Genomic DNA, 13303 nt, shown 5'->3' with positions numbered 1-13303 from the left:
GATGATAGGCTAAAGTAGACGCATTCACCCTCCGATTGCGTGATCAAAAAACCATTCGAAAAGTATCGAACAACACTAATTGGACGTTAATTGATTTGGCGTATCAATAATTGATCGGGAAGACTTCTGTCTGGTTTTCTGAGTTATTTCAAGAAGTTCTATTTCGAAAGAATGTTGTTTATGTTCATACAAAACAAATCTGAAAATTGTTTTCTTATATTGAACACCAGGATAATTGAAACAGAGCTTTGTTCGCAACCTTGTTAGACCCGATAAATCGGCTCCAAGTTCATGATTATGCAAAAGCCGCTAAAAACGTGTTTGATCCATTGCAATTGGTTCAAAATAATCGTTTCAACTATCATGCTTTAGCGCACATTCAATGAAGCTGTCGCTTTTTATCGTTCGTTGGGAATTTTTTCCAACCCCAGAGCCCGGTGGCAAATTATTCAAGGTCATTGTTTGCTAATGCAGTAAAACCCATATATTTCTGAGGCGGGTTCCTTGAGGCCATGTACCGCCACCATACTTACTTCGGGAGTGCTGTGGGGGAGGCATGAACTGGATATGCCTACAGGCAATAGACCCTGGAACAGGACTTTGTTGGAGCTGGTGGTTGGGGATTGAATATTAACGACGGGTGGTTCATGTGGATAACGATACTAACGAGGTGTTGAGTAGTACCAGTGGAACGTGTTTTGATCGATTCTAATTGGACTGAGTAAACAATAATTATATCAAAGATTTGCTGAGATATTGTCGAATGAGTCAAATGTGGCTTATATCTACACTGTATAAAGAATTGTTCTGTTCAATTCAAGGATCTTATGAGTCGTGCCGTCGACAATAAAACTTCCTGCATGATGGAAGGTTGTAGAGCAGTTTCTTTTGTTATGGCTAGTCTCAGGAAATAATGTATCAGACACCATTCAGCTGGTCGTCAGCTCACAAATCTTACAAAGATCTTCGAGCTTGTATAGCAGGTCGGAAAACCTTTGCAAAATGCTGACTTTACTATCACGAAGATGTATACGATATCAAGAAATTACTAGCTACTCAGGTTTGGACATCGAAAGCGCTTTTTGTGACATGTTTTTCTGATACTGTATTGGAAGCTTCACGATATCATGGGCTACCTACCAAGATTACCAATCGGATGCATCAAAATATGATCAAAACCGACATCAGTTCTCGATATTGTGTCAAACTGCAATTCGAAAACTGAGTGTTTGCGAATGCCCCCAAGGGGGAGTAACTGAAAGAACTAGATAATAGCAGTTTTCCCACTAATGCATTTGCCGACGAATATCTAGCTGATAGCTGGTATGTTCGGCCTAAAGCAAGTGCTGTTCAGGCACGGTGTACAACATTATGGTTAATTGTGTATGTCGTGCGTTACGTATATATATATTTTCGTTACGAAGGGAGATATCTGCAATCAGACCCCTGAGATTCTGAGTGGCTGAAGCTAGGCAGTTGCTGCCTATAGCAACCATGTCCTGACAAAATCTGCGTCAGGTGGAAGTTCACTTTTTTCTCAGTTAGATGGTAGACCTTTTGATCCATAAAGGGAAGTTCAATTCCCCATGAACTCTTTTATACCAATCTGACACATTTGGTGATAGCCGATGGGTGTATCTACCTTTAGTGGAGTTATCCCATTCCTGCTGCCGAGCGTTGCCTCTTTACTTGCGAACTCCTCTGGTATCGCTTTGGTTGAAGCGTTGAACATCTTTCTTGATGATGTGCCCGGTTATTATGCAAACGGCCTCTTTAGAAACCGTTCCAAATGCGCTTGCTACTTAAAGAACATGACCCTATACGAGCTTTCCAACCGCTTCAGGCTTTTGCTCGTTCTAAGCGCTTTTGACCAGATTGGTCCTCCAAAACCTCAGTATGGAAAGCGCCACGCCTGCCAGAAGCTTGCGTTTGCTGGCAATTACAGTAAATAGCTCTACATCAGACATCATCCTCGAAAGCGCCGCTATAGCCTTTTACAGTCATATTCATCGTGTCTAGCGAAACTGAGCTTGTCATCAATCATTACCCCAAGATGCCTAAGGGATCGCTTGGACTCTACTGAGATAAGTGCCCGTCGCTCGAACTTGCGATTGTTGGCAACCACCACCTCAGTCTTGTGACGGGCCAGTCCTAATTTGCTAGACTTCATTTATTCCTCAACTATGGAGATAGAGTGTGCTGATTTCAACTGTACTTCCTTCATCCATTCACCATAGACCAATACGGTGATGTTGTCAGCGAAGCCACAATCTTAACACGCGTCGGAAAAGGGCAGCCAGGATTGAACCTTGAAGTACTCCCACGGTAATTCGAACACTTCTCTTCCCCTCCTCTGTGTTATACAGCAAAATTATACCCCCAAAATAGCTTTCTAAAAGCACACTTCACCATTCTTCACATCCAGAGTGAAAACTGCGCAGTAACGGATGCCGCTCCTTTTATTTTATTCGATTAGCACCTCAGCTGTCTGAACGACCGACTGGATAGCGTCCATAGTAGATTTACCTTTCCTGAATCCAAACTGGTTGTTGGACAGGCCGTCCGCACCTTCCGTATACGGTACTAGTCTGTTGAGGATCAACCGCTCCAACGACTTGCCTGGCGTATGTAGTACACGCTTGCTTTCAGTATTTGTGGCCATCGCAATGCACCCAAGGTTGTCTTCGAACAACTTGTAAGCCGTGCCTGGTCGGACTTGCTTCAGGTCTTCGAGGATTCCATGCAGTCACAGCCCTTCAGAGGCGCTTAAAGCTGCATATTCAGCTTCGCACGACGACAGTGCAACGGTTTGTTCCTTGCGACTGGCCTAGGACACGGTGTTCCTAAAACCTAGGAGATGTAGCCGCTAACGGATTTTCTATCCTCAGCGTCCGCATAACGTCGTCGTTGAGCTTGTATTTGAGATTCAGCTTCTTCGTACCCTTCATGTAACGGACCACTCTGTTACGTGCTTGCCAGTGGGCTGCACCCAGATATCTAACCACATAACATATGTCGGGTCGGACACACAGCATCGTGTACATGAGTCTGCCCAGCAATTGACGAAAGGGATGCGACACAGGATTTGCAGCTCGTGCGGGCAGAAAGCAGCCTTTCTTCGGGGTTGCTGGTTTGCATCCCAAACTTCGTCAGTACACGGTCCACAGCGGCTTCTTGCGTCAGGTACATACATCCAGTAGCGTGATCGTATAGGATCTTGATTCCGAGAAAATGATTAACAACTCCGCAATCCGTCATCTGGAGCTTCTGGGAAAGGGCACGCTTGATCTCCTTTACCAGGTGGTTTCAATGAGCATCGCACGTACCTTCTCGTCGATTGTCCGATTAAACCGTTAGAATACCCTATTTTGCTGTGGAGTGTACGCTGCGGTTGGCTCGAATCGGATCCCCTTGGAAACATAGAAATCCCGTTAATCGTCGGATCAATACTCGCGCCCTTGGTCGACAGTCAACTTAAAATTCGAATGCTCTAGAGCAGCACTACCCATAGCCCCATACTCTCGGAACTTCTGGAACACCTCGGACTTCTTCTTGATGGGATATGCTACTACGAAGTGCATGTAATCATCAAAAAAGGTGACAAAGTACCGAGATCCATCCCAAGCCGCTGGTGCACTCGTTCTAGAGGTCTTGCAGAACGGACTATTTTACCCGTGAATTCTTGGTACTGCTTTCCGAGAAAACAAACATCGCAAAAATCCAATTTACCTGACTCCTCAGGAATACCTGTTACCATGACGAGTGCTTGCAAACTCTTACTCCCCAAATGGGCCATAGTCGACGATGCCACAGATTACCATTCACAGCTCCACACATATTGGCCGCCACAGTATTGACGCATAGGACATCTCGCAATCAGATCACGACCGTTCTTGAGGATTGCTCTCTTTTTCGTGAAAGTGACATCCAGATCCGCTTTTGCCATCTTCTTCACAGATAGCACATTCGCTTTAAGATCACCTACGAAAAGAACATCCTTCAGGCTGATATTCCCTGTTGATGCCTTTGATCGTGTCTCGGTGCCAGGAAATCTGGGATTGATCGTCCTTCGCCACGACAGGTTGCATCAGCTTCCTGAGGTCGGCGATACAATGCTTCACGTTCACAATGTGGTCTGATGCTCCGGAATCCAGCTTGAAGGAAACCCTCGTCCTGCGTTTAGAAGCATCTTCCGGTCATGAAAGCCACCACCTTACCTCCAAAAGCAGCGTAAGCTTCAGCGTGCCCATCCGTATTCCATTTCACGCGACATCCTTCGCTTTGTGCCCCTTCTTCTGGCAGCGGTTGCACTTTCCGGTGAACTTACCAGGTTTCTGCTTCGATCCTTGAAATGCTGCAGGTTTCTCTTGGTAGAAATCTACCCGGTCGGTTATCTTGAGCTCAGTAAATCAAATTGTCATCAAAGGAGACGAAAAAGAAACAACAAAGCAAGTCGCCCACAACCCGTTTATTCATACTGTTACGGATAGGGATACAATCAGAAGCAAAATTGTCATGACAATCACAGGGCACAATATTGTTGCAACCTTTTCGACTCGAAATTAATCAGTTATTTTAAACACAAAACCAAATTTGTTTCATGCATGCTGTACAATAATGTGGCAATGTTTACTAACACAGAGAAATTTCTCGAAAATTGCAATGCGAAGCCAAGAAAATCGCTGCGCACGTGGTGATCGATCTTTGTCATATTCTGTTCAAGTGATGATAAACTCATGTTGCGGAATAAAATTGTTGCAACAAGAATAAAAGATCTTAATGTCTTTGTTGTTGGGTGTTGGGTGACAATTTATTCACTACTTGAGCTCCTCGGCAAGAAGTCGCTTGCGAACAAAATCCAGCTTGAGATTTTCCTCACCTTAATCTTCCAGCGCCGAAACTAACGGATCGAACGACTCGGGAAAGATAACAAACAGCTGGAACACAATATCGTTTTCTTCAAGCTTCGATCTAGTCAGCATCTGTTGCCGGATCAGCTTCTCGAAGATTTTCAGGTGATCTTTCACGAACAAACCTTCCAGCATCCGCAGCTTCGCAAGTTGCTTCCTGACGAACGTTTGCGACGAGACGGACTTCTTAGCGTAAACTAAGGCTCTTCCAAATCTCCTTGGTCGTCTCCTAGTCCCGCACCAGATCCAGCAGATCGTCATGGATGAATGAAATCAGCAGGTACGCCGCCTTACCGTCAGCTTCCTGGAATATCATGAGCTCGACTGCATGCGCTTGATAACATCCAAAAGCTTCATGAACTTCAGATACTTCTCCACTCGAAAACGCCAGTTGTCGAAACCAGTGCCCGAAAACAGCGGGATCCCGTGGACCGAAACCTTGCATGAGTCGCCCATAACCTTTTGATGGTTGAAAATAACCGGAACACAAGGTTTTAGCAGCAGAAAGGCTTTTTATTAACTAGCTTGAGTGGAGGTTTAATCAGGAATGAAAAATATTGCACCGGTGTTAATTTACGAGAACTACGGTTACTAGGGAGACCATCGGTCTTCTTAAGGAGGTCATCAGCACACTGCGTTACCGATTTACTCCAATAGAATCCCTTTAAAATTTAACAAGGATTTTTTGATCGCCTCTTTTAAATACTAATCCGGGAATTCCTCCAGGTATTCCTACAGAGGTTCATGCAGGGAGTCCTACAGACCCATTTCGCGCCAAATCGTATTCCGAGCTGGCAGCACCCTCTCAGGTCGGTACAGATACGTACGCTTCCGCCATGTTTCTTGACTACGACGAGGGGTACCGTTCTGTCGGAGAAATCCACCGGCGAAATGATGCCCAAACGTTCGAGTCGAACCAGCTCCTCGTCCACTTTTTGAATGGTGTGAAATTATACTGGATGCTTCGGCCAGAATAAAGGCTTGGATTGGGGCTTCAGCGACAGCGAAATCTTAGTGTTGGTGCAGTGACTCAAATTAACCTAACATACTTCGGGTCATCAGCATCAAAGGTCGAAAAAATGGGGCGATATACTGCCCATAAACGCATAATTGTCCCATGTGAATAGGATATCCAGCAAACATGGGACTGACATGCATTTATGGGCAGTATACGTGTTTGCAGTAGGCAGTAAACGGCTTCGATCACAAGTCGAATGTGTCCATCCAGTCCAGACCTTCGCTTTCGTGTTGTTCTCGATGGTCGATTGCTCGAAGATGACGATAATGAACCGTCGCCGACAGCGGACCTGCTGCACAGTTTGGATGACCTTCGAGCTGAACGGCTTTTTCTTCTTGTTTCTCCCTGTTTTCTTGTCGCCTCTGGTTTCCGTGGCTGATGTCTTGGCGAAGCAACCACAGTAGCCTTCTTTGTGGCCCGTTTTTCCGCACTGCTTGCAGGTGTGCTTGGAAAAATGACAGTCGTTCACGAAATGCATCGTGCCGCTCTTTGGGTACTTCTTTGAGTCCTTAATCGCTTGGACCGATGAAGATGTCGGTTTCTTCTCAACCAACGCTGTGTCGTGCTTGAGATTCGACAGCCGTTGGCACTCGACGACCAATCCCTCCAGGTTGAGTTTTCGGCTTGAACGGACTCGAGCTTCGATAGAAGTCACGTCTTCACATCGGCGTCCTTCACTGATTTGGGACTGCAGATGAACACCAGACTCTTGAATTTACACTACCCGTCATAAGCATGGAATCGCAGAATGAATATAGCATCACCTAAAATGAATATTATTTCGTGATTCTGAAGTACTTGGTCTATGTATTTTGAGGTCTTAAAAATACGTCTTTAAGCCCCGCGATTTTTTATTTTTGTTGAATTTTTTTATCACTGGTATTTGGGTGATGCTAAATTTAAAAGTCCTGTTATACTCAGTATTGCAACGATTCCATACTTATGGTGGATAGTGTATCTGTGTTGAGTTTCTGCAGTTAAAAATTCTCGCATTGCCGGTTGATGACTCCGGCGTAAGAAAAGAAGTCGTCGGCTTCGCTCTTCTCCAGCTCGTTTGTTGAACAGAGATTTCTGTTGACCGAAAATCTTCGTCAGCTTCGCTACAACGTCGTCGAACGTAAAATCGCGTGATTAGTTGAGAAACTTCTTGTGCACCAAGACGCTGAAACTGCGCAACAAGAGCTTTACCCGAAGGTAAAGCCTCGTCCAAATCTCTACCACTCTGCCGGAATAGATCCTCATATTTGAAACACCAGCGGTCGAACGTTAGCCTGTTTTTTCGGGGCGAAATGGAACTCCTTGATGTTGGGGATCAAACATGTTGCGCGTCGGTCGAGTGAAAGTGAAAAAAAAAACCGCGATCGCTTAGTTGTGTTTGATCCTTCGACCTTGACGCTAGCTCCTGTGGGGGCCGGTGATGAGGGCAGGATCAAACATGTCGCGCATCGGTCGAGTAAAGTGAAAAAGTGCCGCGTTCGATTAGTTCTTTTTGATCTTTCGACGTTGACGCTGTCAAGAAAGCCCGAGCAGTCGTCAGTTGTTTTCTCTCTCGGGCGCAGAGTTGCTCGATGTCACTATCAATGCTTAAAATTTGCTGATATCTACAGGCCGACTGCGATACAAATCGGATCATTCCATATCACATCAACATCATGCTGTCTACTCCATCACCAATGCATTGATGGCGATAGACTATGGATATCACTGATGGGTTAAGTTTAGCTTTAAATTAAGCAGATAAAATGGCAATTCATCGGTACGATGTTTTCGACAGTGTTGCAGATAGATTGAAACTATATGTTGGTCACTGAAAAACATTAATAGCATGGATAATAACCACGTGATCACTCATTCTGCAGTGATTTTGATCTAGAGTGCGATGTCGCATCACTGCTGTTGGTTGTCAAATCAAAGTGATATTGATAGCTCGCAAGTGATATTGATAGTTTTAGACCATTAGCCATCAGCTGATATGATTGATATTAAGCAACTCTGCTCGGGCGTCGCGCCCTTTTTTTCTCTGAGTGCTTTTATATAGCCGAGCAAACGAGTGAAGCTGAAAGTGGATTATTGCTGCTCAAGGCTGACGGATCAATTGGTGAGCTCGTTTCATGCTACTATTTCAAACCTATAAAATATGTATGACTGCACCTTTAATCGCTAAAACGGTGAGACGTTAATATGATTTTTCAACAAACTTTGAAAGGTTCGTCACTGTGAGTGTCGACATAAACTCTGATTCATAAATTATTTATGACTAATTTTTCTTTTTCAAAACTTCTTTTTATTAAGGTACCGCGGGCAAGTGGGAACGAAAAAAACGATAGTTCAAACAAATTGTTCAATAAAATTTTCAAATGTCAATATTTTTCAAATCCAACAACACAATCACGTTTCGGTAACATATTTGCTGGTGTGTGCATGAAACTAATCGAATAATTTCTAAATTGTGAAAACCTTGGAAGCAAGTTTTAGAATGAGCCAATGGACGCAGTTACCTCGCTAAGCGGGGCAAGTGGGACACATCCAGTTTCATGCGTCAATCCACATCAGTAAGTCAACCATTACAATAATAGGATTGATAAGTTATAGACTTTTAATTTTAAGTATATATTTGATGTACACAAGGGATCAACCATAAAATACGTTACGTTTTAGGAAGAAACCCTTTATTTAATAGTATGTCACTTCACATTTAATATTAACTGAAAATTCCTCAAGAAAAGAGTAAAGAGGAATTAAAAATGTTTAAAATATATCATTTATAAGTTGTTAATTAAAATGTAGCACATAAACAATCAATAATTGACGAAATTATAAATATGTTTTGTTATTATTTATATGCATGGCAGAACACCACCTTATGGGATGGAATTGTTTTCCATCACTTCTTAATTTGGTAGAAATAACAAATAAAGTTCAAATAACATAGAAAAGTAATCGTTCATATGATGCATTTCAAATTTCAGCTGTGTGTTTGTTCAATTTTGAAGTCGAACTTCAAAAATAAAAAAAAAATTAAAAAATAAAGAATAATAACACTTTTCTTCTCCCTTTTATGCAATTACGTAATTTGAGGTTGATCTTTTTTGATAAAAATCATTTGTTTGAATGTTTTAGTGCTAATATCTAGCAAAATGTATGAAACGTGTACGAAAAGTTTTGATTCTGGTTTTTGTTTTGATAGGTCCCACTTACCCCAGGTACAAATATATTTTGGGGTAAGATAGACCATCGAAAATTTCATATGAAATGAAAACAAAATACTGGTTTATCGTTAGCAGCTTGTAATAATACTAAAAATTATAGCTTACTGATGGAAATTTGATTTAAAACACATTTATTTTTTGCGAGTCAATGCAAGACGTGAAACGTGTCACAATTTGTCATGCAAGTTGAAAATGGCGCTGAACTGACAACTGTTACATGAACCACATGGTAATAAAAATAACAATATGTTTAGTACTAAATACATTCCTTGTAATTGTATCTTCAACTTTCTAGAATAATACCCCCATGAAAAACTTTTCCTAGTTGAGCTATGACGAAAGGCCCCACTTACCCCGGATTCTCACTTGCCCCGGGGTACCTTACCTTTATTTTTGTAATTAAAAAAAACTTTGAATGGTTCAACACTACAAGTGTAGACTTGCGAAAGGTTCACTTTATTCAACAAACTTTGAAAGGTTCGTCACTTCAAGTGTCGGCATCATTTTTCTCTACATGGATATTGATCATATCAAATGAAAATATTATATTTACATATAAGCATGTTTATATCTCACAAATATTTATCATGGTCTAATCGCTTATCAAAGTGAATCCTGTGACCCAACGATTCTCCCCATTAACGAACATCCCTCCCAGTAACCTTTGTGGAGATGCAGAGGCAAACACGGTCTCCAAATAGCAAAGGTTACACACTAACATTCCTTCCCCCAATCCCACCTGACTGCAAGGACGTGGCCGGCGCCGTTATTGACCATGTATAAATAGAAGCACTGAATTATGCACACTGAAGAAGATTATGGCCAATCCCAGCCGAACTTCTAGTTGATTCTTTGTGCATTTTCACTGACTTCGGTCAATCACGGAATAGCAACCATTGATATGTGTAGTCAGTCTAAGCTAAGTTAAGCTAAGCGAAATGGAACTCCTTGATGTTGGAAACGAGCGATACGAGAATTTTCGCTGTAGTGCTTCGCTGGGGTGATGCCTCACGATTTTCGATGAATTGTTCCAGAAGCATCATCAAACGGTTGTTCTGCTGAGACATTTGACGCATCACCTCCGAAAGCTAGGATAAGACTTGATTCGGCCTGGTCATTCTTAATTCGGATCTTCAGGCTCGAAACTCGTCACCAAAATGTTACCTTCTCGAATATTCTTGAGGAAATGAAATGAGCTTGATATTTAACGTCTTATTTATTCGAAAGGTAAAACTAGAAATAACACAACAGACAAATCTTTCAACAGTTATACGGCATGGCTACTACGATTTTTGTTCGTCGATCATAGCCATGGTAACAATATGTTAAAGATCCACTGAGTGGTATTTGTTTCTGTTGAAGCCTGATTCGCTGCTGACGAGGAATTTTTCGGCCTATCTTGATGCATGGGAAATTTCTGCAAGGAATCGATCAAGAATGCGCTTTTTTTGATCGCAGTACGCAGTTGAAAATAAATGTCAGTTAAAATGGGAGTCGTTGTAGAAAATTTCTACAAGAAATCGGCGATAAATTTCTTTAGCGATTCCTTTTCAGTAGCAAATTAGGTTTAAACTGTTAGTATTTTTCTGGGAATATCGATTAATCTACTAAGGTCGAACTTCTACCCCAGCTTACTTTATAGAAATAGGGCGACGCTGGTCTACGAAAAGATTAAAAATAAAATGAAGGTATGTCATTACGATTCGCTTCTATAGATTTTCGAAGCATATGCGAAATTTAGCAAAATTAACACCTTCTCAAATGAAAGCATAACAATACGAGAATTAGATAAATTTAGCAATACGGATCAACGATTAACCCGTATACGCCTGAGTGAAAGAAAAAATACTAAAACTCTCACTGCTCAGCGAAAACTTAACGGATTTAAATTATTTTTTGACAGTATACTCGTACACATATCTAGTTTATAAAAGTGGTCAAAGAATCTCGGGAATGTTCATGTGGCCGGAGTTATTGCGGTGGATCCCTGGGTCAGGTCGGGTGACAAGGGTTTTGTGCTTCTGTGCCCCTGGAGGTAGGCAAATTTCAAGTCACAGATAATTTCTAGAATCGGCTATAATGTGGCCACTATATCAAGGAGTTTTAAGAAAAACGCATCAGCGTAAACCTTCTGATAATCGATTAAATTGAATAATTATATCAACTGCAATTGATCAATCATACAAATGACCATTTTCAGGTCCCCGGGATGCCTCAAATTTATGATAAAGTGCATCATTTGTATCTAACCATCTGTGTCAAGCTTATCGGAACGCATTTTAGTAAACTATTATGTTTGATCTATACCTTTAGAGATTTGAAATGGTTTAATACCTAACAAATCTAGAACCGGTTCTTCAGGACATTAAGCCCGAGTGGCTGCATCTGGTACACTCTAAACGGTTCAAAACTTTTAGTTTATAATATTGAATATTCTCGAGTTCCCTCGGCTATTTCTAGAAACTAGATATGTGGGCCAGTATACTGATAAAAAATAATTTGAATCCGTTAAGTATTCGCTGAGTGGTAAGGGATTTAGTATTTTTGCTTTCACTCAGGCCTATACAGGTTAAACCAGATTTTCTGCAACACTGACAACACTGTTTATCGTAGTATGCGTGTTACGCGCATTCTCGTCGTCATTCATGTTGCACATTTTTACGTCTCGTCTCTGAGCGCTGTCAAAATGAAGAACACAAAATCCATAAGAGACACGTTTTCCATTAATTTATTGGCTTCAATACCGGGGAATTGTGGATGTTTTTGAGTACTTACTTGAACGCTAGACGAGATGTTCAATATAGAGGCTTCCTTTCCACTTTTCGAAACGAGATTCTTCCGCTGGGGATTTATTGTTTTTTTTCCACTCACTGTCGGTCTTCTTCCTTTTTTTCACGGTCAAATACCGTACCGCGTTTTCCAGGAGGAAAAATGCGACTCACGACAAAGGGAAAAATCCAACAGTTACCAGACGAGAACCGTGGAAGAATTAGCACTCGGGAAGCTTTCTGTAGATTCAAACTCCGCACCGCTTTTCGATTTTCGTTATTTCCGTACAGGATAATCAAATAATTTTGATCCCGTTGCCGTTCCGCGTCTCGCCTCGTGTTTTGCTTCTAAACTCTCCTGAACAAACGCACACTTCGATTTTCCCTTTCACTTGACACCGAGCAGGAAAACAGACTTTCGACCACACCAAAAATGAGGATTCCCGTTCGTGACCAGGCGAAAATACGGAACTTCCGGAATTTCGGTCTCGAATTGAGGGGGGGTGAGAATCCCTCGCCAAATTCACACTCGCAATTAAAACAAACGCACGCACCAAACAGGCAGAGAACAGAAACGCGTAACACACGCGATTTTTCCGCACAACGACGTTTTGGGAAGATGACCGCGGCCTGACAGACGAACACCAAAAGGATGAGCAATCAGACGAGTCAACAGCGATAACCCCCCATTCTGATGACGGTGATGATGGGCGATGTTGTTGTTTTTTCGCACACACAACGCTCAACATATGGCACGTGTGCTGTCCTGTTTCTTCCCACGCTGCTCATGCTGCTGGGGCGATATGCTATTTCTCATTCTTGCGCAACTTTTGACAGTTGAAATAGATCGAGAGCTTGTTTTGCGACGGCGCCGCGCCAGCTTCTTCTCACGCGTGTTTTTCTTCTTGCAACAAAAAACGAAGTTCGCGAAAGTTGCGCGCGAAAAGACACGTTGCTTGCAAGCGTCGGTCTTGCATACAATTTCTGATTCGAAAATTCTAGACCAGCGCACAGTGTTTTATTTTGTCGATTCAGTGCGCTCAAACTATTGATTTTAGGGCTGGTTCATATATTATGGATCTGGCAGAAATAACCCGCATGAATACGAACTATACAGCGACCGTTCGTAATATGGTCCGCAACTGTTTGCGACAATATTTATCTGGATAACTTCTTTTACATCGAAAATAACAATGAACCAACCCTACCCGAAACGATTTTTACAGTTTGATTTGCTACTGAAGAGGAATCGCTAAAGAAATTTCTCGCCGATTTCGCTTGCAGAAATTTTCTACAGCGACTCCCGTTTAACGATCAACGCTCCGTCATCGTAATCATCGTCATCATCGAAACTTCAAAAGCAGTTTTTCTGTTCAAAACTGAAAATTATTCGATGAA

General features: G+C 42.1%; 1 protein-coding gene across 1 annotated transcript in view; it reads right to left on the bottom strand.

Annotated features, from left to right (window-relative positions):
- Positions 1-12567, bottom strand: part of LOC5568659 (sodium-dependent phosphate transporter 2) — a 104900-nt gene extending 92333 nt beyond the window's left edge. The window contains exon 1 of the mRNA XM_021849259.1: positions 11913-12567. The gene's annotated coding sequence lies outside the window, so the exon portion shown is untranslated. The remainder of the gene's footprint in view (positions 1-11912) is intronic.
- Between the last annotated feature and the right edge of the window lie 736 nt (positions 12568-13303).

Source organism: Aedes aegypti, chromosome 3 (genome assembly GCF_002204515.2).
Source record: "Aedes aegypti strain LVP_AGWG chromosome 3, AaegL5.0 Primary Assembly, whole genome shotgun sequence".
Lineage (NCBI taxonomy): Eukaryota > Metazoa > Arthropoda > Insecta > Diptera > Culicidae > Aedes > Aedes aegypti.
The sequence above is the reverse complement of the archived record's forward strand: the minus strand, read 5'-3'. Positions and strand labels throughout refer to the sequence as shown.